This window comes from Bombus vancouverensis, chromosome 3, assembly GCF_051014615.1.
Source record: "Bombus vancouverensis nearcticus chromosome 3, iyBomVanc1_principal, whole genome shotgun sequence".
NCBI classification, from domain to species: Eukaryota; Metazoa; Arthropoda; class Insecta; order Hymenoptera; family Apidae; genus Bombus; species Bombus vancouverensis.
In genome coordinates this window covers 19126352-19152477 of record NC_134913.1, presented here as the reverse complement: position 1 = coordinate 19152477, position 26126 = coordinate 19126352, and the positions used below count along the sequence as shown (strand labels likewise).

Below are 26126 nucleotides of genomic sequence, written 5' to 3'. Positions count from 1 at the left end.
TCAACGATGGACAGAATCGATGGATGGACGATAGAGGCGTGTCAGTGGGTGTAATGGCGAGGCAAACTCGAGGCCCGATTTACAAGAGAACCGCGATGCAAGGGAGTGTAACGGCTTCAAGGACGACCGTACATACACGTCGGCTCTCCCAGGAAACTGCTAACCGACATCCGCGAGGACACAGTCGCGCGCATCTGACTCTCTTGACTCGGTTGCATCGGCAAAAACCAGTTGGCGAGCTGCGCGGCCGAGTGGCGATGGCCATTCGATACGATTTCTCGCCGCCATCCGAACCAATCGATCTACGAACAGACTTTGAATCATTCTTGAAAGCGTTTTAGATCTATCCTGAATCATATCCTGAGATTCAACGGCCTTCCGGAGTGAACAAGTCCACGGAAACGAGTGAGAAATTATTGAAATTTAGCTTTGCGCGTAACTCGCAGTACTTGCGAAAGATCTTAACTCCACGTGGTTTATTCGTAAACTTCCTAATTTTATTAGATCGTTAAATCGCCGTTGAAATCAAGGTAAAATACTTCCATAAATAATTTAGATTCGTCATGGGACAAAGGTGGCTGGAAACGTGTCGTTTCCGTCCTTAGAAGCGACACGAATGGTCGATTAAAAAGCGGAGAGGAGCGATCGAGGAAGACCTTGGTGTCGCGCGGACGAAGAGGGATGAGGGATAAGCCAGTCGCGTTCCTGACCTAAAAAGCATCTTCCTTTTTGTCGAACCGATGTACGCACGCGAGCACTCGTTCCGCGAATTGCTTGAAATTACGTGAGCTGAATATGCGTGTTTACGACGGTGTTGAAGTACGGAGTAGCGATAAATGTCCACGATGTTTCCTCGCGTTCTATTTTATAACGCTAAACCATGACGTAACTCCGTCATTGTTACGTATCCCTTTCCTGCGTTTTTCACAGATATCGAGAAGCGTGTTCGACCGATCGACTAACGATCTCTCGAAATCACCGTCGAAGCGTTGTCGATCGCAATATTCCAGCCACGTTCGCTGAATCGTAATCGTTTCTAAGGAAACGGCCAGACGAAGGAAGCTAGTCGAGAGACAACTTTTCGCGACGTCCTCTCCCTCCGCGTGGTTTCAGCTTACCACGAAACGAAAGGCGAGTGCCGAATGGAATCGTTACGTTCGCCGTTAACCGTTGTCGTTCAGGGAAGAAGCCATAAAATTCGTTCCAGTTCTCTTTTTCTGTCGGAGAGAGAACGTGCTCGTGGTGGAGGATCAATTAGCGGGGTTTGTTACCAGACGTTTTCATTACCGGTGGAAAGAGAGGTAAGAAGATACGACGGGAGAAAGCGCGCTGTAAGTTCCAAGAGATTGCAGTAGGTGAGTTATGATTAAACGAAAAATAAAAATGATCGTTGAACTATGGCGCGGTAATGATCTTTAGAGTTGCGCGATAGGCGTACTACGTTTAGTAGTAGCTGCCTTTTCGTCGTGTATACATCGTGTCGTGCTAAGAAACAATTCATTGATGCAACGAGGTCGGCTAGGACTTACCTTCCTCCATTGTAATGTTCTCAAATCAGTGGCGCAGTGGCGATTCTTTTTCGGTTATCGATCTTTATAATTCTCTGTAAATTCCAACGATTACTCGATACCTCTGGCTACTAGAACCGGAGAAACAACGTCCAAATTCCTTCTCTAACCGCACTTACGCGATCCCACCGACAACAACGTATAACAAATACATCTGAAATTCCAACCAGTGAAATCTTCGAACACATATTTTTAGCGATATCCTTCGTTTCATAGCTTCGGAATTTAGCTAACCTATAACTCGTCAGCTTCGTCTAGCGAGCCGTGGCCATTAAATCGCCATTACGTCATTATTGAATTCCATGCTGCGGCGGTTATCGTGGCTGCATCGGTTCCAATAGAAACATCAAACATCGGCGATGGTTTGGAAGGCCGCGGGCAGCTTTCCAGCGGATTTGCTACGCCAGTGCAGCTGGCACGCAACAATCCCGACTACGGTAATTTCGTGTTTATGAGCGATCGGTTTCACGATCCTCGAGAGCGTCATGACGGACACGGCGCAGAAACAGGGACGTTCCCGGTCCCCGCGAGGCGAGATCTCGAAACGACTTCGAGAACCGCGGAATCGGCGACGTTTTCACTCGCGGCAAGGACTTTATCAGTTGCACCATCGAGCGATGCCGTGACTTTTTGCGGTTTTAGAAATCGGCCTTAAGGTCGATCGAACGGCTGGCGGTTTCGAGCGGAAGGGTTTCCTTGGACACGATGGATACGTAGCTACTGATGATTGTAACTGTCTCGTATAAAAACGTTTATACCAGGGTCCTCTTGCTCACGATTGAACTAATATTATTAGTGAAATTTGAAGTCGCAAGTTGCCAGTCATCGGTGTTAATAAAATCTCTTCTAGTTTAACAGTAACCAATTTCTACAAATTATAGCGTGATTATACACCTTTATAAATAATTTGACTGTAACATCTTCATATGATAAAAAAAAAAACTGCTTGGTGGACAGAAGTCTGCAACATACACTTGTCACTTGTCAATTTGTTAACGTTATTAGTGGTTAAATTATCGCGCAGCAGAGCTCAGAAAATTAATAAGCACGAGATACGATCATCAAACGTTACACAAACTTTTCACTTCTCGCTCGATCTGATAATAAAATAAATAACAAATTAGCGTCTGCCGTCGAACGACCAAACCCTACCAGATATTAATATCGAGCAATGCAGGAAATTAATATCCTCTCCTCATCTTCTACATTCAGCGATTTAAATCATCGCGTCACGAGGACCGATAAGTGACGCAGTTTTTAATTATGTCTTTTTAAATCGGACGTCACGATCAAGGTAAATCGGTCGGGTCCTGGACACCTTCGTCATATTCACCGTTGGTTAACGTTGTCAAAACATCTTTGGAGGTGTCGCAGTTTCTTAATACGCCGTTAAAGATAGCGTAAATCACGAGCGATCGCCTGAGAAACTAATGACCGTTGCGGCGTCCGTGTCTCGGCCAAGTCGACCAGTCAATTATTTTCGCGCGCCACGGAACCTTAAAGCTTTTGACCAAGCTCGATAGACGACCGGTTCCGAGCGGGTCGGTCAATTGTTTCGCGATCGAGCGGGCCGTTCGTGTGCAGAAGATCGGAGCTGGTCGCGCGATAGCTATCTCTTGTGTCAAAACGGAAGGGGGTCAGATATTTGCAAGAAAAAGATCGTCGATGCTCATCGCGGATCCGTTTGGACGCGTTTCTCGCGTGCTCGACCTTGCGACGACTCAATGCGCCTGAAAACGGAATTAAAATAGCATGCGCTACGTATAACGAATAAGAATGCCGAGTGACTGGTTCTATCGAGATATTCCACGTAGCTGTCAACTAATTCTAGATATTTAAATCGTAAAATAATTTGTCCAACGAGATGTTCAATTTCAACGACTCCTTGTTAGATCATCGACAGATTTCTTTCGATCGGCTACCAGCTAGTAACCGTAACTTTATGAGCGAGCGCAGCAACGTCCGTTTTTCGCGTTCAGACCCGCGGTACACAATTAATCGTAGCTCGAGGGTTCGATAAATCATCAGGGTCGGCCGCGAGTTTTTCGAAGACGTTTAATTTAACCAAGTCCGTTACACATAGCGTTACGAAGCGATCTACTTATGCACGAATGACTCTGTCGAGCTATTGCAGAAAAATTCAGTTACGCAAATGATACGATAACAATGGTCGGAGTGTCGCGGTGATCAACGAACTAGGAGACGAAGGCTACTTTTTGTCGAGCGGCTTTTTTTGCCAACGACGAGCCATTTTCAAGCGGTTCTTGCAATCGGAACTGCAACAACGTCCAGTTAAGAGAAAGAGCGTGTCCTTCGTATCACGGTCGTTACTACTCGAGATCCTCGAGCTTGAGAAGTCCTGCCTTTTTGCTAGCGTTCTTTCGTCCTGCGTTCGTAACACGGGCTGGCCTGACTTGTCTTGCATCGTCCGAGACTGTATATTAAAGTCCGCGATTCGACCCCTCGCATATCGACGCGAGACCGCTCAACGATCCATAGCGTGTTCCTCAATCGTAACTACTTGTCGTCCCACGAGAAACATCTTATCGGCCTGTCGATGCTTCCTGCCTGGACCTCCAATAATTGCTTGGAATAATTGACGGGGCTGGTTAATTAATAAGAGTGGTACACAGTCGAGTACGAGGGGCGATAAGTCGGCAGCGATAAATAAAGTCGTTCCTATTCTTGTCTGCCTACCTGTCCCATCTGGGCTATCCTCGCAAACCACGCTGATATTAATCGTATCGCTAACAGGTTTATTGCGAAATACAAAAGTTATACGTCCATATTGCAGCTATCTTAACAAAAATAGCGTTCCAAATTCCGAATGAAAATATTCAGTCACGATGCACGATATAGATCATCTTCCACTTATTTCGCAACGAGATTTTCATCCTCTTTAATTACACTGGGCTTCGTTCGAGCGACAAACGTAGACTCGACCTGTTATCGCGCAGATTGGATAAGCGTATCGTGTCGTCGAACGAAAAAGAGGAAAAGGAGGAGGAAGAAGGAGTACGGAGAACGACGAAACTCGGCCGATACCGTTCCAGGGACATCGGACTCCTACGCGCAACACACGGTACAGCGCAGCGCGGAACAGGAAGAAAAGGAAAGGAAAGGGAAAAAGAGACGGTCGGGATCGATGTAAGAACGGAGCTGGAATATATATCGACGCCAATAAAGGATCGATAACGATATAAATCGAGATATACGGATGGGTACACGGGCGGTACTTGTACGCGGAGGATCCGACATGAGCGGCCGCTTATTATGAGACTGAAGAGCAGTCCGTTGGCCGCGCAGGGTCGTAGCATGGGTGGTCTGTCTTTATGCTAATCCGCGGTATCGCGTACTTCATCGCACGGAAAATTGAGAACCTGACGGAAATTTCGACGAGATTCGTCCTTCCTCGGATCTCGTGCAAATCGGGTCGATGATCAGGCCGATGTCCTTGCATAAATTTTCTGACAGCGGCGCCCGATGAATCGCAATTTCACTAATTTGTCCGTTTAAGAGATTCGAAGGACGTGTAATGTTTTAATTAATTTCCGATGACGTGGCACAGCGGGTGTTCCCGCTGAGTTATCTCCAATAATTACAGTGCTCGGTCTTACGTTGTCTCTGTTTTTGGACGTCTCGGTGAAATTGAACGTTAAAACTGCACGCTATAGATGCTAATTGATCTCATAACTTTCGATCGCGTTTTAACTTTCCATTCATTTTTTCCCCGTCAACTCGGCGATTTCGTTTCGAACCGACTTGACTGTGGTGACCTCTCGAACATTTGATTTTCGAATTGCATCGATGCAGCCATAAGTGCACACACGCGACTCTAGTCCTATCGACTCTCTCGCATCGGCGTTTCCTGAACGCGTTCGCCTCGGCCGTTACGTAAGCAAGGCGTTTAAATGCAAATCGCAATGCGATGGGAGACGCGATTTCCAACGAGAGAAGCGGCCGCGTTGCTCCAGAATCGATGGAAAAGAATGTCGTCCCGTAGCAGCTGCTTTCGAAAGCAGCTCGGTGCCGGTCCGCGCGCGGAAAAATCGACGCGGACGAACGCATTCGTCCCTAGGCGTCGCGGACGCCGTCGTCCGGACGTCGAGAAAGTCAACGAACGTCACCGTCGTCGCGGATTCGCGTGGGGGCCCGGTCTTCGGAGAACGAGGGAAACGTCGATAATTCGCGTCCGGTGTTAAACGTGACAAATAATATCACGGTATACGACGACCGATGTATCGTATCTGAAACGCGTTTATTTATCCAGTTACTCCAACGAATCGTTACAGACTCACTCGTTGCTGCTTTCCTCGAGGCTCAGGCATAAATAACAAACTCGTAAAATCCTAAGACGTACGTAGAATACAGATACTTCGCCTGTAATCACAGCGCGGCCGCAGTTACAAGTATTTCAATGGCGATTAAAACGTCGTATGTGGAGCAGGAGAAGTTTCTCGTGTCTATTACACGACCTTAAGCGATTCTACGAGCAGATAATCCTTAATTACTTCTGATCGTCAGGAATGTTCCGTCTGACTCACGTTAGTCGTTGCGCGAACCGCGTCCTCATGATAACGAAACGATGTTTTCGCAGCGATTTAATTAAGTCGTTGATTTCATCGAGTCATCGTCAGGGTTGAACGTGGGTCGAACAAAAGGACGACGCGTCGTCTTGGAACGCGGAAGGATGTCGAAAGATCGTTCGCTCGTAGGAGGATTACCTTTGTCGTCACGCTGTAAAATAAATACACCTCTCTGCTAAAATGGTATCGTTGAAAAATACGGTCGAATCGATCGACTTATGTAAATGCTACGAGTGTACCGAATTAGACGAGGCATTATGTCATGATCGGATCTCGATAAAGCGGTGTCTGCGTCAATAGTACGAATATCCGCGAGTATTGCTGCGGACGGGCAATTTTCTGATACGAAACGATCGGTTGCGAAACAATCAGAGGTGTGTCGTCGATAGTCCACAATTTCGACACATTTCGTATTTGCGTCAAACTTCGCGCTACGCTTGGAACCGGTTCGCGCTCGCGCATTATGATATGGGCGCCCGCGCGCAAGATCCAGTCAATCCGGTGGCTCGATAAATTCATCGATATACTCATAATTACATTCACGATGTACCGTCGTCGCTCGTCCGGCTTCTGTGCAAACTCTCTTTCACTTGCACCCGTTTCCTTTTGCTTCCATTTCCTCGCGACAATCCGCGCCACCGTCTTGTCATACAGTGATTAAGTCAGTTGAACAACTTTGTTGCCGACTAATACAAATTAGCAGTCGATGGCTAGCTGGAAGGAGTCGCGCTTCCGATCGAAAACAACTTTTATATACTCTGATCGCTTCAATTTCACAACAGTCTTTTTGGAAACCTGTCCATGTTGTCAACAAAGAGCGACTCGATCGAAAGCGAGGGCTACAAGCTTTCCTTACTGGCTCGTTTTCGCTTATTTTATTGAACTGTTCCAGCATACGTCTAAACCTATGAAAGTTTCGCTGAGTATACAGTGTGCTTCGAGAGCCAGTCGCGACTATTGTAGCGATAATACATAACAATAATCTCGACTTACTATGAACTCGACTTACATTCGTACTATTGCATTTATCGTGTACAACACCGCGACAGTGAGTTGAACTGCGCATCCATTGTAAGATTAGATATATCCTGAATATCTCCGTTTAACCGGTGCCATCTTTTGCAATCAGGCTTTCCCGCTTCCTGCGACTTCCATATGCGCGCTCCGCGGATAACTAACGGGTTTGAAACGCTCTTCTCCGCCAGGCAGTATTCTGGTTCTGTCGCGAATCCCGTCTACGCACAGCTCGCGTTCCGAGGGCGGAGCAGTGACTCAGGACCGAAGGAACCGAGCACGAGCTGTCCCGGACCGGACGATAATCTCGAGTGGTCGAGGGAAAAAATGGTCAGCCCACCGTTCGTTCAGCACTAGGCGCAGCGCAGCTTGGAGATCGTGTAGGCTGCAGGCCAGGCGTTTCGATCGGTTTGGTATCGGATGCTACGGACACCGATCGTAATGTCCTGGCCTGGTAATAGAGACCGGTCGATGGAATCCTCTCGTTTCACCTTCCAAATTGTCACGTGGGTGGGAAGACGATAGGATCTCTCGATGAAGCTCGACTTACGGCTTACGGCTTACGGCTTACGGCTTCCGTCCCGTTCGACGGTGACACCATGTGTTCGACGCCCGCGTCCGTGGTCGCAGCGGCTTTCAACGGAACCTGGCATTAGCTGAAATCCTAGATCAATCGTTTGCAATCGGAGAGACTTCGCGAGCTTGTCGTAATAGGTTAATCGATCGATTCCCAACTTGGCTATCTCGGTGTAAATTTCAATCTTCCTAGCACGGTAGAACATCGATTCTTTTAACTCCATTTTAGTTAATGCTCGATCGAACGAACGTCTGTCCATTGAATTCGCTGGTCTGAACGCGAACTCTTATTGTACAAACGAAGAATCGTAAATGGCGAAGAGAATCGACGAATTTCCATCGTATAAATCTCAGATGTATCGAGTGCTTGGTTCCCAACTTTCTATCGCGTGCTTTCGAATAAAAATGTAAGGATACACGACGACACGTGCTGCGAAACGTGCTTTCGAAGTGTTTAACTCGATCAATCAAACGTACGAAGAGTTTACACCGGAATGGTTTCGATCTCGATCGAGAATTTCGAGAGACTGCAGTCCACTTGCGAAAGAATTGTTTACGAGCGTGGTCAGAGAGGCGGCTAGCTCGCAAAGGGGACTCGAAAATGGACAATGAAAATTTCGCAATCCAGGGGCGTGTAGATCGGCCAACAGCGAGCCGGGGGCGAAATCGCCCGGTGCTACGCCGCTGTGTAGTCGTTCGCCTTTTGAATCGCTTTTAATTTATAACGCCGACCGAGCCCCACCAACCGCGAGAGCAACTCGTGCTCCGTGTCACTATCACTTCTGACGGAGGCGACGAAACTCGCCCGCAGTCGCCACTGCATCTGATGTGCGCCGCACGTGCCGCCATTCCATGTGTCACCCTGCAACGTTTATCGCTCCTGACTGCCGATCTCACCAGAAAATCCTTTCATCGTATAATTGTTCTATGCAAAAGACGAATTACGAGATAGCGATGCGAACTACAAACTCGATATCACCAGCGATTTCTCTCGATCACACTAATTCTTGATTATATTGGAACGTTGGACAGAGTTAGGATTGCGAGTGTTCGAGGTCTAACTTGGGCTGAACGATACAGGGACATGTTAATCGCAAGAGACGCTAGAACTAAGTTATAGTCAGATAACATCGAGCCTAGCCTCGGACACTTCCTGGTTATACTAATCCTAGTTCATGCTAACCCAAGCATCGCCGATTCTAGCTATCTCGAGATATACATTGGACTTGTACCGATCTTAGATTGTGTTGGACCTACAGCCACAGGGATATAACGTTGGACACAAAGCGACTCGAGTTCGCATTGATTCTACGTTACACCGATCAAGCATTATAACGGTCTGTAATCGCTATCTTCGTACGAAAACCTTGCTAATTCTGATAGACTTATATTATACCACTTGCAGAGTATATCGCTTTCGAATTACGGGAGCAACCTGCAATTTCCAGTTCCACGAATCATCGACGACTTCGGTGAAACCGCTCTGTTGTCCGATAAGAACGGTGCGTATCTACCGGCGCAGACGCGCGTTTAGACGAAGCGATCGAGGCGACGCTTTCTTTCTGTCGACGAAGTCATCGTTATGCAACCGAAATTGATCGATTCTCTACTATGTGCTTAGCGTAAAAGCAGCGAAGAACGCTTACCCTTTGACATCACGGAGTTTATACACGAGCACTGCAATTAGCGCGGTTCGAGAGCTCCTCCATGACGCTGGATACGCTCCGGTATTCGCCAAGGATTCTAAGAATGAACGGTGGTATGCGCCGTTCTCGCGGCTAGGATCGTGCAAAGGAGGAACGAAGGAGGAAGCGGTAACTGGCTTGAGAAATTATTGTACAAATTGGCTGCCCAATAAGCTCGCCACTTCCGCTATTTATCGACCTCATCCTTCTCGACGTAAGTCTTTTATTTAAGTTCGTATATTATGAAGTTTGATTGATCGATGGAGATTTATCGTCTTCTAGTTTTGAAAGTAAGGCGAATTACACAGTTCCCGAGAATTCGATTAGGTTCGATTTTGGCATGAAATATGGTCAGCGGAAACGTTCCAAATTACCAAAGAGATCTCTTGTTCGCTCCGATCGTTATTTGCCGCTTTCCGGTACTTATCTTCGTCAGCTTGCGCAATCGAAAGTTCCGCTTCGGCTACGATTAATACCGTAGCATGTTGGATTGCGTCTAGATTTCATAATTATACCAGAGGATAATCTATAATTAAACGGTTGATACGGCATATTCGGTCTCGTTATATGTATATACCAAGGTTTGGGTTAGATGACCACACGATGAGGCTATGGAACGTATTAGAAGTAATTCGACCAATCTTCTTTTTTAAGATGGATATTAACTTCTGCTAATTACACGTTGCCACGACTATCCTAATGATTCAGATATTTCTATGTAATGTTAACCATTAACCCTACGGATTGGTCGTTTTTAATGGGTTCGATCGATCCAAGGCGAAGAAGCCATTAGTTTGCGGAGCGATAATTAATGGGAGCGGGTCGAAATCAACCCCGCCACTTAGTTACGCATCGCACGCGTTCCACCGAGATCATGAATGGATCGTTAAATCGTCGCTGTATATTCGTGCTACGTCTTAATCCATTCGATTGTGTACTTCGTCGTTTTGCAACGTACCACCGTGGAATCTTCCACGTCGATGAATCGAGAGAAAAGAAGCTGACCAAGATAAGCGCTCCAACAACCGTTGAGTAACGTTTGCTAGGGAATATCGGTATGAAAATTCGACGCGTTACACAAACTCAAGCACGCGTGGAGAAAATTAGAAGATCGCGCGTTCTTCTTTTGGAAAAGTCAGAGTTACTTTCTAAACCAAACGTATCACGGATCCTTCACCAAGCGAAGTCCATTGCATCGGTCTATCGATTCAAATCAATGGAAACTGGATCATTGCCGATTCGTTTCATTGGCGTTACGAATCGAAGAGAGCAAAAGTGTTACCAATCGAAAGTTCTCGTTTTACTGGCTATCCGCGAATCGCTTCCTCTTGAATCCTATTTGATATTCCATGCGTTTTTTCCCCATTTTAACGAACCACGACAAAAAAGGAACGATCCCATTCTATTTGCTCGAATCGACAAAAAACGAATTCCTCGAGTAGCCGACAAAGCTTTCGATTGCCATAAAGAAAACGATCATCGTACGTGCTAATTAAGCAAAGCGTATTATTTGCAAATAGACGATGAAATCGAGGTAGGGAGGAAATCGGGGGAATGAAAGTTTGATGTACAGTAGCCAGCACGTTCGGGAAGGCTCTATAAAACCAGTTCGCGTGTCGTATGCTTAAATATCGTGGGCCTTATCAAAATCGAGAAATTACGTTGTGATATGACAAGCCGAACATGCGCGTGCTCTTTATCAACTGCAATTCACCTGTTCCGTTGGAGACTCGCTTTCTCGCGAAACCGTGCTCGTTACACTCCTACCTTTCGCGATCGTTGGAACGTTAAGTGCACCGGCTCATTTTCTTTTCTTTCTGGTATGAACTTTTATACAGTCGAGGCTTTTGGCGCGCACGCGCTACGACATTTACAACTGGTATATCATCACGATAACGTCGAGATTTCGTGCGAGTCGTGGCCTCGTTCAAATTTTACGATCCATTTAGTTAATAACAATGATAATTCGAGTCCTCTTTAGGCTATACAATTTGATAAAAGAAATATTTTAATTGAAAAGTGAAATTAATTTCGATACTGAGTTATACATATTTGGCAATGGTCGGCTGTTCCGCAGGGTCTTCGCTAATAACAATTGCGCAAGACGATTCAGGTATGTAATTAAAAGTTTTCGTGGATAGCTGGAAGCAACGGGACGTCCACGTGCGTGTACGTATACAGCGTGTACGAGTTCCAACACGGCGGAGAAAAGCCGCGTTATGCGCGGGTAGGACGCGTGGCCGAGCGTTACTTTCACTGGTTCTAGCTTGCTTCCTCTCGACTCGCCCCTTGTTCTTCTTTTCGCCCGAAGCTCTTCTCAATGATCCCGATTAACGTTGCGATCTACCTATATCTTACCTAAACCTAATTATAATTGACGTCTCAACAAATACGCAACCTAAGAGTATCTTTCCAAAGACTAGAGAAAGAAAGATCTAACTTATCGAAACAGAGAAAACACCCTTACTAATAGCGTATGTATTATGCGTCTAATAAAAGCAGCTAAATAAACAGTTAAATAACGATAGTAAAATTATCCAAGTTGCAGACTTGGTTTCCTACTGTTTGCGTTTCTGCTTTGTACCGAGTAGTTGGCGACGCGCGTTAATTTCAATTACCGTCCCGCTGTTTCTGAGGTGCGCGCGCCAGTCCACGGAAGCGCAGGCCATCGACTCGCCGTTTAGCTTTCATCTGCGCTCGCCTTTTCGTTCTATTTAACGTTTTCGCGATCCGTCGGTGAAATCCGCCAGTTAATTGATTATCGGTGCACGTGTTACGCGTTCGCCTCTCGAGCTGCCGCGAACCACCACGGCGCCGTGCCTCCGTGCCAATTAATTCGCGTCGATCAAATATTTACCAGACCGATATGTACGATTAAAGCATTCGTTATTTTATTAAGCAATTAAATGCCACGGTTCGTGAATAATCGAATATCGGCTGCATAAAATCTAACCTAGAAGTTGCGCCACGTTTCCATCTTTACGATCGTATAAAGAAATGATATCCGAAGGCATGGATACACGCGCGGAGAAGTCTCCTATTCTCGGGCGTTAACGCGTCGCCTGGTGTGAACGCCGCCAATAACACCGATTCCTTTCTCTCTTTCTACTGTATCACCATCGTTCTGGCGTGGTCGACGCGACCACGTCCAGAAGTGATCTAGTTTTGGTCTTCCACCGCTTGTCCAGTCGCCTTCGCGCCGCTCGTGAAGATCGAAAGTTCCGATGAACGCACTGGCCAACAGCTCTGCCTTCTTTCCTCGTTACTTATAGCATCGCGTCGTTGCTCGTTAAATATAATTTGAACATCGATGCTTCTGTCTCTTGAGCAAAATTGAACGACGACGCAGAACACTGTCAGCTTCTCCATGAGTATCGTTCGATTTATCTAGTAAAAATTGTAGGTGATAGGAAGACGAAGGGACTGATAATTGGAAAGAACAGACTAAGATTCGACTCGAATAAAAATGGGAAAAATCGGTCGAAGGTTTCGAGAAAGACTAGTTCGATCTCATCGTTGCGTTGATACTTTTATGGCAGCGTGTCATTGAAAAATGAATTTCTGGTATACGCGAGCGCTAGACTAGAGACGCGATCTGCCGCGCGCGTTTATCGCGTTACCGCGCTTTGAGTTTCTATATATAGGAAACGGGAACAAGGTTTTCATCCTCGGCGTATCCTGGTACCAGGCGAGTGTGCATTCCGCGCGAGCTGCGAAATTGACATCGGTGACATCGAACAATTTCTTAAAAATAGATCGCCGTGTTCTAAACCGGACGTGAAACATTTCTTATCGTTACATTCGATTATGCTGGATCGATTAGATAAAAGGTGAAGTCGGTCAATTTAAACTCGAATTGCCAAAGATGGTAAAGCCAACGAAAAGACCAGCAATCTACAGCAGTCAGCCGACCTGTTCGCTAACGAGTTACGAACGAAAAATCTTGGTTTCCAGAATTTCCGGTACGTAGCTCGATCGTAATACTCGTCCAAGGAGTCTGTGTGTATCGCTCATAATACTATGGAGAAACGAAGACTAAAGTGTCAAACCGGACAACGCAAAGCCGGTCTATTTAATTGTCCATCGGCATGACGCGAGTCTAACGGCGAGTGGACACGAAGATCGACTATCGATCGACAGGGATCTATGATTGCTATGTAGAAATGGGAGTAAACCGAATTCGAGTTTCCAGGGGTTTAACACAATTCTTCTTATTTACGAAGAAAGTATCGATTATCTGTGTCTCTAATTCTTTTTCCTTACAGGAAGGAATATTTTACAAGAGGAAATAGAGATATTTAACGTAGCATATCCTTACATACGAGATTAATCGTTTCAACTATTTATATCTTTTGAATAAAATATTAGCGTAGAACGGCGACTAACGAATGTCGAGTTACATTTAACATAAAAGTTTCCGCGAAGAAAGTTAATGTCGAGATAAACTCGAGGAGTTCTCCACTCTCTAGTTAATTTATTTTATATCTGTATAGCTACACTACCAAATACGCGATGTGTAAAGAATCACAAAGTCTAAAGCGGGGTGATTGTCCGTTAAAATTTATTACGATCCTTCGTAGCATGCAGAAAGTTGGAAGTTTCTTGTTCTGAACGTTACTGGTGATTCTATCGAAGCGCTCGAACAGTGAGTAACCACTTCACCGGTGGCGCGATTCGCAGCACGACTGGCGCGCTCCGCTCGCGTAGATCAGCTAGCTCGATCCCATTCCTATCGAGGAGCGCGTGCACAGGCTGGTATACGGTACACGGTGTACGGTATATGTTATACGTTATACAGATTGTGGGCGGGGTGGTCCAGAGAAAGCCTCGACAAGGCTTGCGCGGACCGCTGTGCTCGCTCGTTCGATTTTACTCCGCTCGCCACGGAAAATATACACGGTCGGTGTTCGTGCCACTGCGAGGCGTGTGCCGTTTTTTATTTGCGGCCCTCGTCGGTTGCCCATTCGGCCGCTTACTTCGCGTTTTAGAGTTCAGCCGGGGAAAAGGAGAAGTTACACTCCCGCCAAACACGAAGATAACGTCGCAATAGTGCCCACTTAAATGTCATTACACGTTCTCCCCTCGCGTCGCGCGCCTTTCCGCGCTACGAGCCTCAGCTATCGTCTTTATCTGGGCTAAACACGGGTTTCTTAGGACCAAACGAGATCACACGAGATCACAGGAATCCAAACGACACCAAACGACACCAAACAGATGCCAAACGACACCAAACGATGCCAAACGACACCAAACGATGCCAAACGACACCAAACGATGCCAAACGACACCAAACGATGCCAAACGACACCAAACGACACCAAACGATACCAAACGACACCAAACGACACCAGACGACACCAGACGACTCGAGACAGCACCAGACGACACTCAACGAGAACAAACGAGATCTAACGAGATATCGAAAACTGAAATTCGAGCGCCGTTATCGGTTTTCTAGCTCTTTTACGTAATACTCTGCCTTTGAAATAACCTCGATTAACGATCTTGTTGATGCTGTGAAACTCGTCCTTTCGATCGAGTTTTGGTACCGGTGGAAAAAGATTAGCAGGTTGTCTGTTCGCTCGATGTATGCAATATCAACCATCTTGATAGATATATTAGATTCTGCTTGAAATATAAAATATTGAGATTATATAAGACGACCTGGAGCTATCTATAGGATACGTATACCGTTCGACATTTCGCCGGTTATCCAGTCTTTATCAAAGATACACGATCGTTTCGTGCTGAATACGCTATCAGCCAAGCCAATGTTATAATCCTCTACTGTGTAAGTAGTGGTAGCTACAAACGTCGACTCTTACGTTCGTGAAATACGAGTGAAAAAGATCAAAGTAGATTTTGTCAGAGAAACACAAGTACCGATCATGTATGTGAAATACGCTGAAATTCGCCGATTCGCTGTCTCTTTCGATTAACGAATGGATGGCGGCCACTGGTCGCAGCACGGAAAAGTGGAGATCGTCCAGTCGATCTAGTTTCTTCCTCGACTTACGTCCGCGCGATGAAAGCGAAGAGACTCTCTCGTTTGACCGTGGAAGGATCGACTGATACTGGATACGTCGCCGGCCTCGAAAGTAATATCGAAAGTGAAGCTGCCAACAAATAACAAAAAGTATCCCAGATACTCTCCGGGTCCGATCATTTTCATCGACGCAGGTTTAGAACGTTCTCAGATAGGTGCGTTCGCGACACGACTCGGAGATTGCAATTTGAGAGATGAAACAGAGAGCCTACTTTTTGCGTGATACGTCGCTTTTTCAATCTTCGAATGGTCGACACGAGATCAAATTTATCTCTCAAGTGTGTTTTCATCTTGTAGAAACTCGAAGAGAAATTCACGAAGGACGTCGATCAGAAGAAGAACACACAGGTGCAGGCACTTAAAGCAGAGTGGCGTTGAAGAGTCGGCGCCATCACGCACGATGGTCGTTAAAGCCACTTATTCCAGTCGTTAGACGACTAAACGATATCGCTTGGATTATTACGTTAATTAATGTTTCCACCTATATTAGAGGATAATTTATACCAAATACGATCTTGCCTCTTTGCGTACATGCTGCAATAGAATTTCCAATACAGAAGAGACTCTGGTAACAGAGACTATTCCAGGGAAACTAGATACACCACGTCGAATTCATTCCTCTCGAATAGCTATTCAAATGCTCTCGGAAGTAGTTTGCGGATCGTTCAGCGAACGGATTAACAGAGGAAGCCGAGTATTTTCCGCGAACGTGCCTGTCTTTGACCGACCTCGTTTCGAGGATGGAAAGTGAAAAGCGGTGTGCGCGAAAATCCCCCCAAGCGATAAATCTCTTCCCCCGAAACCATTCGTACGATGTCTCAAACGTTACAAATTAACCTTTCTAATAATAACTCAAGGAAGAGAAGCAGGCTTTTAGCGTACGATTAACGTCCGAGCAGCTCACGTTCTCTTCGGATTCGTTCGACACGCGGTCCGCACGTGCAGCCAGGTGTGGACGAGCCTTAAGATAGTATTAGCGTTTGCGGTGCGCTGTGTGCTCGCGTGGCGGGCGGCAGTCGCGACCCACATCCTGGACTCTGGAGATAAAGTGCTTCGAGAGTCCGCTCCCCGTGCAGTGGTTCTCATCGCGACCCCGCCTACCGATCCCTCTTATCACGACGCTATCAGCATGCCTAGCGAACGGCGATTTGCTCTTACACAACTTTCTTTCTTTTCTTTTCACGGCGAATCCCTCGATCGCCTCTGACTCTGTGATATCATCGCCTCTTCGAATCTGGTAAAGTAGCAGAGCTTCGACTACATACGCGAACGATGAGTTTGCAAGGAGCGAAGAGAGTCACGGTTTTCATTGATACAGTGTCAATACGCGGCGAAGGGTGTCGGACGAAAGAAGGATTCAATGAATCGTTCTATTTCGAGAGGCCAACGAATTTTAGCGAACTTTACACGCGCAACCTTGACCAACAGGAGGTTGGTCGGCGTCGGTCTAGGCGCGAAAGTGGAAACGTATCGCGATCCGGTGCGGTGGAGCGACGCTGAACCGCGAGGTCCACTCCCCACATTTTTGAAGACGTCGGCCAGCATCGAGCGGCCAGACCGCCCATACGTCCGCTCGCATTCTCCCGGCGCGCTCGCGTGCACGCACGTTCGAGGAAGAGAAGTAGAACTACATAGTAGGAGAGAAGGTGGAGGTGGAGGTGGAGAAGGTGGTAGAATCTCTGGGTCGTGTGCGTGCTGTGCACCGAGACCGAGAGAGGCTCGGAGAACGCTCCTGGAAATCAGTGGTAGTCGAGTTCGCTGGCTGTTCGCCGCTATCGATGCATCTACGCCTCGGATTACGCCTCGGTTTCTCAACGTTCACCTCCTCTTCCTTCTCCTCCCCGGCCGTCTCACCCTTCCTCCACCTCCACCTCTTTCACCACCGGCAACCACTTCCATCGCAAGCCGCTTCGTTTCATCGAGTGTCCCCGCGAGCGTACGGCCGTTTCCCTTTTCGATAGAACGTCGCAGCGCGGTGCAGCGTGGCGCGGAGCGGCATTGCGTTATCGATACTCCCCGCTGACTCTCTGTGCGAGAGGAGCGTGCCCGACGCGAGCAGACAGCTTCCGGAAGCCTCGTGGAACGCCACGCGATTCAACCACCGACGTGATTTATCTCGCGAAATTTCAAACCGACTGCTTCGTTTGCCAACCATTCGGGATAGATTCGCGTAATCGAGCGAAAGCTTGTAATTAATGAACTAGCTGCTCTTAATTTTACATCCTACGCCGCCTTTCCTTTCCGTCTGCGAGCATCACGACCGTATAATATGTCAGAAAATTATCCTCTCTTCGCCAAGTCGTTTTTTCCCAAATATTCCAAGCACGTAGAAACCGGACTACTTTCGATTTCGAGACATCTCGATTCTGCCCATCCCACGGTCCATCAAAGCAAGCTCGACGAACGCGCGCGAGCGCGTTCCATTACTTTCTCCTTTTTTTATTTCCGTTCGTATCGCCTCCGTTCGCCGCTTCTCCTCCCATTTCCTAGATCGTTCCATCTGGCGAGTGCGAGTCTCGCTTTTTGTACACGCTGTCGGTCCATTCTCTCTTTTTCGGTGTGCCGTTTCAATTATTAACGGTGTCTATCCGCCGACAGGAAGAGTCAGCGTGCGCTCACCATCGGTCGAATGCTTCCGGGCCCTGGCGGAAGCGACGATCCGGGCTGCGGTTTTGCGTACGCCGCGTATCGACTTCCGATGGTTTTCCGTCGGCGATCGATATCCAGATTTTTCGCAAGCCTCCTGCACCGGATTGATTCGCTTCCGGTTTACAGTGCGGCACACGGAAGCGTTGCGTAACTTTTTCAACGGCGATGAATGTCTCGAAGATAGTTCGAACGCGTCTTAAGCTGCCGCAAGCCGCTCTCGGAATTATTCTATTGTATTTTAAATATACTGCCGGTTTCATAATTCCCCGATCTTTCCAATAGTCCGTTCTAGATTTGGGAAAAGTGAAATCTATCTATTTCCGATCCAGTTCTTCGACTATTCCCTCTATACATATTATTTCCAATTTTTTATTTCACGATTCGAGACCATCTACAGATCATCGAATGCTGTAATATCCGAACTGAGATTATATTACGAGCTACATTCGTCATCAAGCTTCATGAATGAACATCAAGTAATCGAACAATATAAGTCACTTTCTACGGAATATTCGGTTTGATATCGGACGAACCAAGTTGTTACAAGAAGAGGACACCTTGTTAGAAAAAACGAGAAGAGATCACACGCTTCACGATATTAGATAATTGTATCTACGTTTTTGTCGTTATCCACTTACGATTCCTCTGGATGTGTGTTCCGTTGTCCAGTAATTTCACGGAGAAAAAGAAGTCTTGCTTCGAGAAGAACGCAGCAACACAGCCGCGTTCCTCTTCCATCTGCTCAGAGTGGACCGATGGGACCATAAAAGCGATCGCGGAGAAATTACAGGAAAGAATTATCAAAGAGAAACACAAGGTGGTATGCCCAGACGTACCAGAAATTATCTTACCGGTGGAATCCGCTGAAGGAAAAAGAAGAGGAAAGAAGGATGTAAACCGTGAACGTAGTTTTTCGCGACGAGATGGAAACGGCCAGCTGTTCGCAGTAGGTTCCAACTATAACTAGCGCTATTAAATGGATTTTGCTAATTTCACATTCGTACCACTTTATTCGGATTCTGTCATCTGTAAATTAGCATAAACCGATGGAAGTTAAAAGGTCTGCTCCATCTATCAAATAGAATGTTCGATCCACAGTTCTATTCGTTCGCGTTACCCGCGAAATCTCTGTAATTTTATTGCAACGAAGAGAAAATTGCACGCTGCTCCTTCGATTTACAACCCTCGAGATTTTCCATGGATCCAACGATCATGTTGTCTAGCCACGTCGTAAGAATCGTTTCCGAGAACGGAATAGCTTCCGATGGTACGTACGGCCGATCGTCCAGAAATCCAATGCAATTTCCCCTTTTCTTCGCTCGGAACTCGCGGCCAGCTCCGAACACGAATTACTTCGCACACGTTAGTGGCGTCATTACGCCCGTTTTATTATCTCGCTAACTTTACGAGCCTTCTGACCTTTCCTTTATTGCGATGCCAATTTGGACCTCTCCGGTTTGTCATGTTGTAAAACTCTTCGCTACGTCTCCGTTCACTGTTCGGAGTCTGACGAAAAAAAAAAAAAAAAAAAAATAGTGGGTGGTCCCGCGACAATCGTATCTCGTAATAAACAGGCAAATAACAGCTGATTAAAAGGATTTCACGAACGAGAGAGAACGTAATGGGGACGGCGTTTGGCGTCTTGACGCGACAACTTGACAAATCGTTCGTAAGACGTTTTTACTTCTGATCGATTTTTGCTTTATAGCATTGAAAGTAAGTCAGTCTGTAACGAACGGGATTATACTTTCGATCGGACGTGTCCATCCACTTCTTAACAATTTATTAGCGATGACGTAATTTAAGAGTGTCGGGAATCGGGAACGAACGGCTCTCCGAAGTTCGAAGATAGCACCGTCATCGAAACTGTGCAAAAGAAAGAGGAAAATGCAAGTAGAGCGAAACGAGATTCGCAAACTATGGTTCATAGAATATGAAGAAGCAAGCCGCGGAAGCTCACGAAGTTGCCAGACCCGTGCCATAGATCAGAGACTTCCTCGATCACCTTATGATCCTTCTATCTCCCGCATGCTGTAGGTAGTTGCGAGATGCGCCCTTAAGCCCCCTTCACAACTCTATATTATGATCGGTATTCCAAAGGTAACAAGAAAATCTCTATATTTCGTACGATGAATCAAACGGAGCGTTTCTTTTTGTATCGAGTCGCGAGAAAAAGTTTCATTCATATTCCAGGAAGAAATTAACAACTATCGACGTAGCAATCGCTTTTCATTTCGTTTAACAGAGAAAGCGGTATAGCCGCTGTGAAGGGAGCTTAAGTCCAAGGGAAGCGATTCGATAGGCAAGCTGGATCGGTGATCCAGTTGAGGCTTCAGCCGGGCGCACACTCCCATATTAGTCGCGCGACCGGTCTAGGCGTACACGCTTTAAGCGACATTCTTACGTAGGAAGGCAGCGAGAGAGCCCGGTTTTGCGTCGCGGAAGATAGACAGACGCGTGCTTCGTTTACTCGCGAACCGCTCCGGACCTTAAACCTAATGACACCGTAAACTAATTAATCGTCGTTTATGTCCCATACGTTATCGACTGATTCGTTCTCCTGACATCCAACGCATTGATAGGGAGAAAGAAACTTCGAAACGAGGAAGAATTGCGCGAACCATGGTCGAGAGAATGGTAGAGAATATCGAGCGAACAACGTTGCTCGATTCTTTCTTGTTTCGAAAAATTTCTTCGATCAGGAAACGACGATTACGAGCAACCGACACAATAGAAATTGACGGGATTCGTATATACCAAGTGCAATCTACCATATAAACGCCCCTGCCGCGAAACCCTATTATTACGAGGAAACCGCATGACTCTCGAATTCAAAGATGCGTTACGATTTCGTGAATGAATTGTTATTATTAATTATGCAATGCCGTTTATTTTCGTGGCAGCCCGAGTCACTTTCGCCGGTGCGATAATTAGGGAGCGCGAGATCACCGCTCGATAACGGTGGCCCCGCTCGTAATTATAAGAAACGAACGCATCGATATACTCTTTTAACTCCTCGTATAAGAACACCGGTGAAAAATTGCGAAACGAAAGAGTGGAACCCTTCTCGCGGTAATTAACATACACATTAACCTCTAACAGGATACTATATAGGTTTAGCGATATAAAAAAAGGGTAGTATTAAAAAATAACTCCGTGTCTGAATCACAAAGGCGAGAAACGAACAAAGAGCGCGCGCGCGTATTGCATGTTCGCATTCCTCTTCGCGCTTTTATCTCTTCCTACCATGATTATTATACCGGTGGTGCTGCCGCGAACGTAGAGCTGGCGTCTCCGCAATGGTAACGGTACTTCATCCACTGGTGTTCGATGGCGAGCTAGCAGCAGCTCGGTGATCGTTTCGAGCGCATCGATCGCGCCAAGTGCGCGTAAAGAAAGCCACAAAAGTATATCACGAGTAAAAAAACGACATTCGACGCCTACGAGGCAGAATTTCTGTTACGTAACGTATCCTTAAAACAAAGAGCTATTAATTTTCCGAAAAATGATCCTCCTTGATCGCGCGTTGTTTGGCCTTTCCATGACCAAAGCGCCTGTTGGAAATCGAGAGCTTCGCTGTTCCTTATCGTTGGTGGATCGATTCGGGTTCGATGCGCGGTTCATAGAATACGAATCAACGTCGGAACGACGCGTTTACGTCGCCTTTTTCCACTTTTCTCCCTTTCTTCGTCGAATCACGACAATTTTTATTGAGTCGTGATCGTAATTGGCCGTGACGTTCCATGCCGGAATCCACCACGGAAAAGAACAATCGTTGCGTTTCACGCTCGTCATTGCTAGGCACTGCCACGTTCGGCGACTGGCGAAATTAAGAGAAGACGTATTGTATACTTTGCGAAATGTTCACCGGGTCATCGGTCGACGCTCACCCCGATTAAGCGTACCACGCCGCTCTTCTTTGGCCGGTTCTCTTCGAGCCCATGACCCGTTTCGAAACTTTTCGACTCCGTGCACCTTCCTTTAATATCCAATTCGACGGCCCGCTGTGCGGCTCGTTTGTTCGTTTGTTTATTTACAGATGTGACGGCATCTCCCGTGGCTGCGATGAAAAGACTTCATGCATCTCTGTGCGAGCAAGTTTCACCTTAATCGCCGATCCTTTTACGTAGATCGTTCGGTTCAAAGCGAAATCCATCATCGTCTCTCTTCGTTGTTCTTGCTCTTCTTTTTCTCCTCCCCGTTCTTTGTCGGTCAGTGCGCATTCGTTACAAAACGAGATGAAAGCAGTTATTTAATCATTCGTAAAATATCGTTGGCAATTTGCGGCAATAAATACGTAAGCATACATCAGGGAATCTATTACAAAAACAAATTTAACACTACGATATCTTTAGTGGTTCACGAATGTTCCACGTCGATAAAATCTTCGAAGAACGTGAAAATCTGACTGAAATCGATGCGCGACGACGCTGGTAACCGCAAATTGTTCGATTGCGCAAATCATTGAAACCACAGAGCGATAAATGGTGTCGAGAGTGGTCCACGAGGTCGTAACGAGGAAACGACCGAGCGATAATGCGAATCGACGTGCCGCTTCGAGTACACGATTGTTCCGATCAAAACATCCTGAACCACCGTAACACACCGGTCCCCGTTCCTGTTGTAGGACCGTTCGCGCCGAATTATACGAAACTGGTTTCGTATAAATGATTCGCGTTGTCCGCCTGTCGTCCGTGCCCCTGTGACACGTTCGATCATATTGCAGCGCAGAGATGTCGGAATTTGAGTTGAGGAAGGCCACGGTTCGCATTTTTCCCCCTCGTGCAGAAATAAGCTACGATCAAAGTTCATCTTTCCTCGAAAATTGAGTTTACGGTCGACTTTCAAAATCGTCTTATTTTTATAACCGAAAACGTTTCGTCATTTGATAGAATCCTTCAAACAATCGAATAACTTTGGTTTCATATGACAGGAGATTATTAATTTTACAGATTTTAATCGACATCGTTACGTTAAGCAACATTCTGATAATCCAAGTTCAAACGTACTTCAATGGTACTCGAGATTATTCTCGTGGTAATAAGATTAAATCAGAGAAGAAAGGTCCAATTTAAGAGCAACGAAAATATCGCTGTCTCATTAGCATAGTAAGATGCTAAGACGGTGACAGGAATCGTTGGAGGAAGGTAGACGAGCAACTCGGCGAGGAATGTTGAGGAAGGACACGGTCGGCGCAGCTGCGGTCGCCGGTCCACGGACCCGGAAAGAGAGCCTCCCATGTTGAACCATAGAAATTTATGGAGGTTCGATGAAACCGTGGGCCGCGTCCGCAACGACGATATCCGAGCTGGCAGTTCACAAATCAGCCGCCCATTGTCGCCTGGCTCGCTCTTCGCTTCGAGCGCGCGTTACTTTGTCATTCGGTGACATTCTTCCACCTTCGACCATTGGTTCTTTATCTGTGCTGTTGCTCCGTCCTTTCTACCTTCTCCTTCGTCCGATTCGACGCGCCTGGTGCAACAACTTTCCGCGAACGTCCGTCGGCTCGGCTCCATCTCCAATCTTTTACCTCCGATAATTCTCTTTGAATCCTTATCGAAAAACTCGATATACCATCGAGAGGTTGAATATTTCAAAGATCGATTAGTCAAAAAAATTTAGTATTTTATTAAATAAGATATTATGCATGCTACGAACTTTTCCAACAATTCAATAGAAACAAAACAGCAATTTAATTTAAGCTTCGAGATTGTAAAAAAAAAAGACGATAACACGAGCAATTTCACGGAAATTTATGTTCGTTCTTTTTTCCCTTTTTCTAAATACACCTGGCACGAGTCAATATGAACCGCGTCGATTGCGATTCGTAGCCGGTAAAACATCGAAAGTAACGAAACGGTACCAGAGGCGCTACGAGTATCGCGCGTAGCAGGAAACGGGACGGACTGATCGTAAAACGTTGGCTATCGATCCGGTAATACGGCAAAATCGCGGCAGTGGCGAGTCGAAAAATCCAGCTTCGGCGCGGCGATCTAATTGCAGGCGGTCGACGTGGTGCAACGTCTCGCTGCAACGTGTCCCCTTTTTTCCCTCCGTCTCGGCCACCCGGTGCACTTTAGCGACGAAGAGAGCCGCTATCTGTGTTCACGGTTGAACGGCCGCGGCTGAAAAATACGCCAGTGTAACGTATAATTATTCCAGCAAAATGCCAATTGGTTAATCGTGCATCCGATATATCCACTCGCCGGTGACGAACCGACGGAAAAATCTCTGCCCGGCGCTTGCCACCGTTTTTCTGCCTTCGACACGACGTCGACGTCGCCTCCCGTGTAACGTTTCGTGCCGAGTTTTAGGACCGTTGATCGAAGCTTCTTACCTTTCACAGAGATAATCGAATCGCGTGTAGCAACAAACATTGTAATATATGGAAACGGCAGTCGAGGGAATCGATGAACGTTGTTTTTAATTACTACGATTCAGATAATCGCGTTGCATAATTGGTGGCGATGAATGAAACTTGCCTCTTGCAAAGTATAACGCGGTAAACATCTAAATGCGATCGTGCAACCTCTCCTTCTTACTCGAGATTCAGGGTCTGATCTTGCGTCGCGCGATGGAAAGTGTTGCTCACGCCGTTCGATGCACGTTATGCGATTAATAAAAGAAGAAAAAATATTCGGCCGTAGGAACTCGTTGATTCTTGCTAAAAACTTTTACCGTATACGCGTGAATCGTTGCTCGAGTGGGTATCGCGATAAAACTGGGACGTGCCTGGTAATAATGGTAGTGTCTGGCGTGGTCGTTCTTTTTCTCCTTTGTGGCAGTTCGCGGAGTTTGGATATATCGCGGCCATCCCTGGCTTCGACTCTTTACGTAACTCCGAATCCTGCTAATTAAGCACTCCGACGACGTGCAAGAACGAACGATCTTTCCTCGAAAGTTCCGGTACCTGGTTACTCGCGGACGACAACCAATTACGGTTGATTCTTCTCTCTTTTTTCGTTAAGAAATCTTCTCGAACGAAGACTCGCAACTTTTATGCGATGTAACGCGACCGGCGTTAAAACGAGGATACAAGAGATACACGTGATTACTATCAACTTCTTCGAATGTACCAATTACATACTACTTTTCACTCTCGGGAAGATCGCGAACACATAACCGGTAGTTGGATTCATACAGAGATGAGATAAAGATAAAATAGCTTGTAATCGTGCATCTTCATCTGTCACTGCTGAAAGTATCGCATAAATATTCCCGAATTCATTTATCGCTCGTGACTTGCGCTTCCGCTCAAGCTTCCACGCTGTGTTCGATCGCACCTGACTTAGCAGGTCCTGAAACGAGGAAGAAGTTTCAGTGGCGAGATTTAGACGAACGGAAGAGCGGCTACCTATTAGCTATTCAATCGATTTCAATCGGCCATAATTCATCCTGTTAATCGGTTAGTATCCGCTGTGACCGCGTGCGTATAGTTTCCCTTTCGTCATCCGCTCGACGCGACGAGCCGATAGAAACGTTAGAAAGAAACATCCTTTCGAAGATAGACGTCGTACCATACGTAGATTCGTTAAAAAATTTTTGCAACGTTTCGATAGCGAACTTTCGCAAGAACACATTTACAACCAAATTGCATTACGAAATATACGCGTATTCGTTCGCTTGCCACCCCTTTCTATCTTCAAATACCTTCTTCTTCGCCTATACCTTAACCACGCTCCATTCCAACAATTCGCAAAGATAGTCGTCTACATAAACGAAACAAAGCGAACGAGTGCGTTGTGTATCGACGAAGCTTGATCTCTGGCGCGACGTCGCGTAGTGTGTTGCTCTGGCGAAGCGTGTTTCGTGTGCGTGCACGTTCGGCGATCAACAGCCCCTCTCTTTCTCTCGCCGCATGTTCTCCTCGATCCTCGTCTGGCACCGCGCTCACGGTGAAAGTGAGCGCATTCCATGGCCACCGCGACCACGCCCGACCAACACACTCTCGCCTGGTCGTTGGTTCTCTCGCGAGCGAGAGATCTGCGAGAACGTGGCCGAG

At 46.5% G+C, this 26126-nt stretch overlaps 1 long non-coding RNA gene across 2 annotated transcripts in view; it reads left to right on the top strand.

Moving 5' to 3' along the window:
* LOC143302461 (uncharacterized) overlaps positions 1-26126 on the top strand; it is a 95071-nt gene that overhangs the window by 56552 nt on the left and 12393 nt on the right. The window contains exons 1-3 of one of the 2 annotated variants that reach the window (XR_013057991.1): positions 8548-9081; positions 9150-9246; positions 9366-9643. The exons of the other annotated variant lie outside the window; for it this stretch is intronic. This is a non-coding gene — a long non-coding RNA (uncharacterized LOC143302461). Of the gene's footprint in view, positions 1-8547; positions 9082-9149; positions 9247-9365; positions 9644-26126 lie in introns of those variants that run through there. 2 annotated transcript variants of the gene reach the window in all.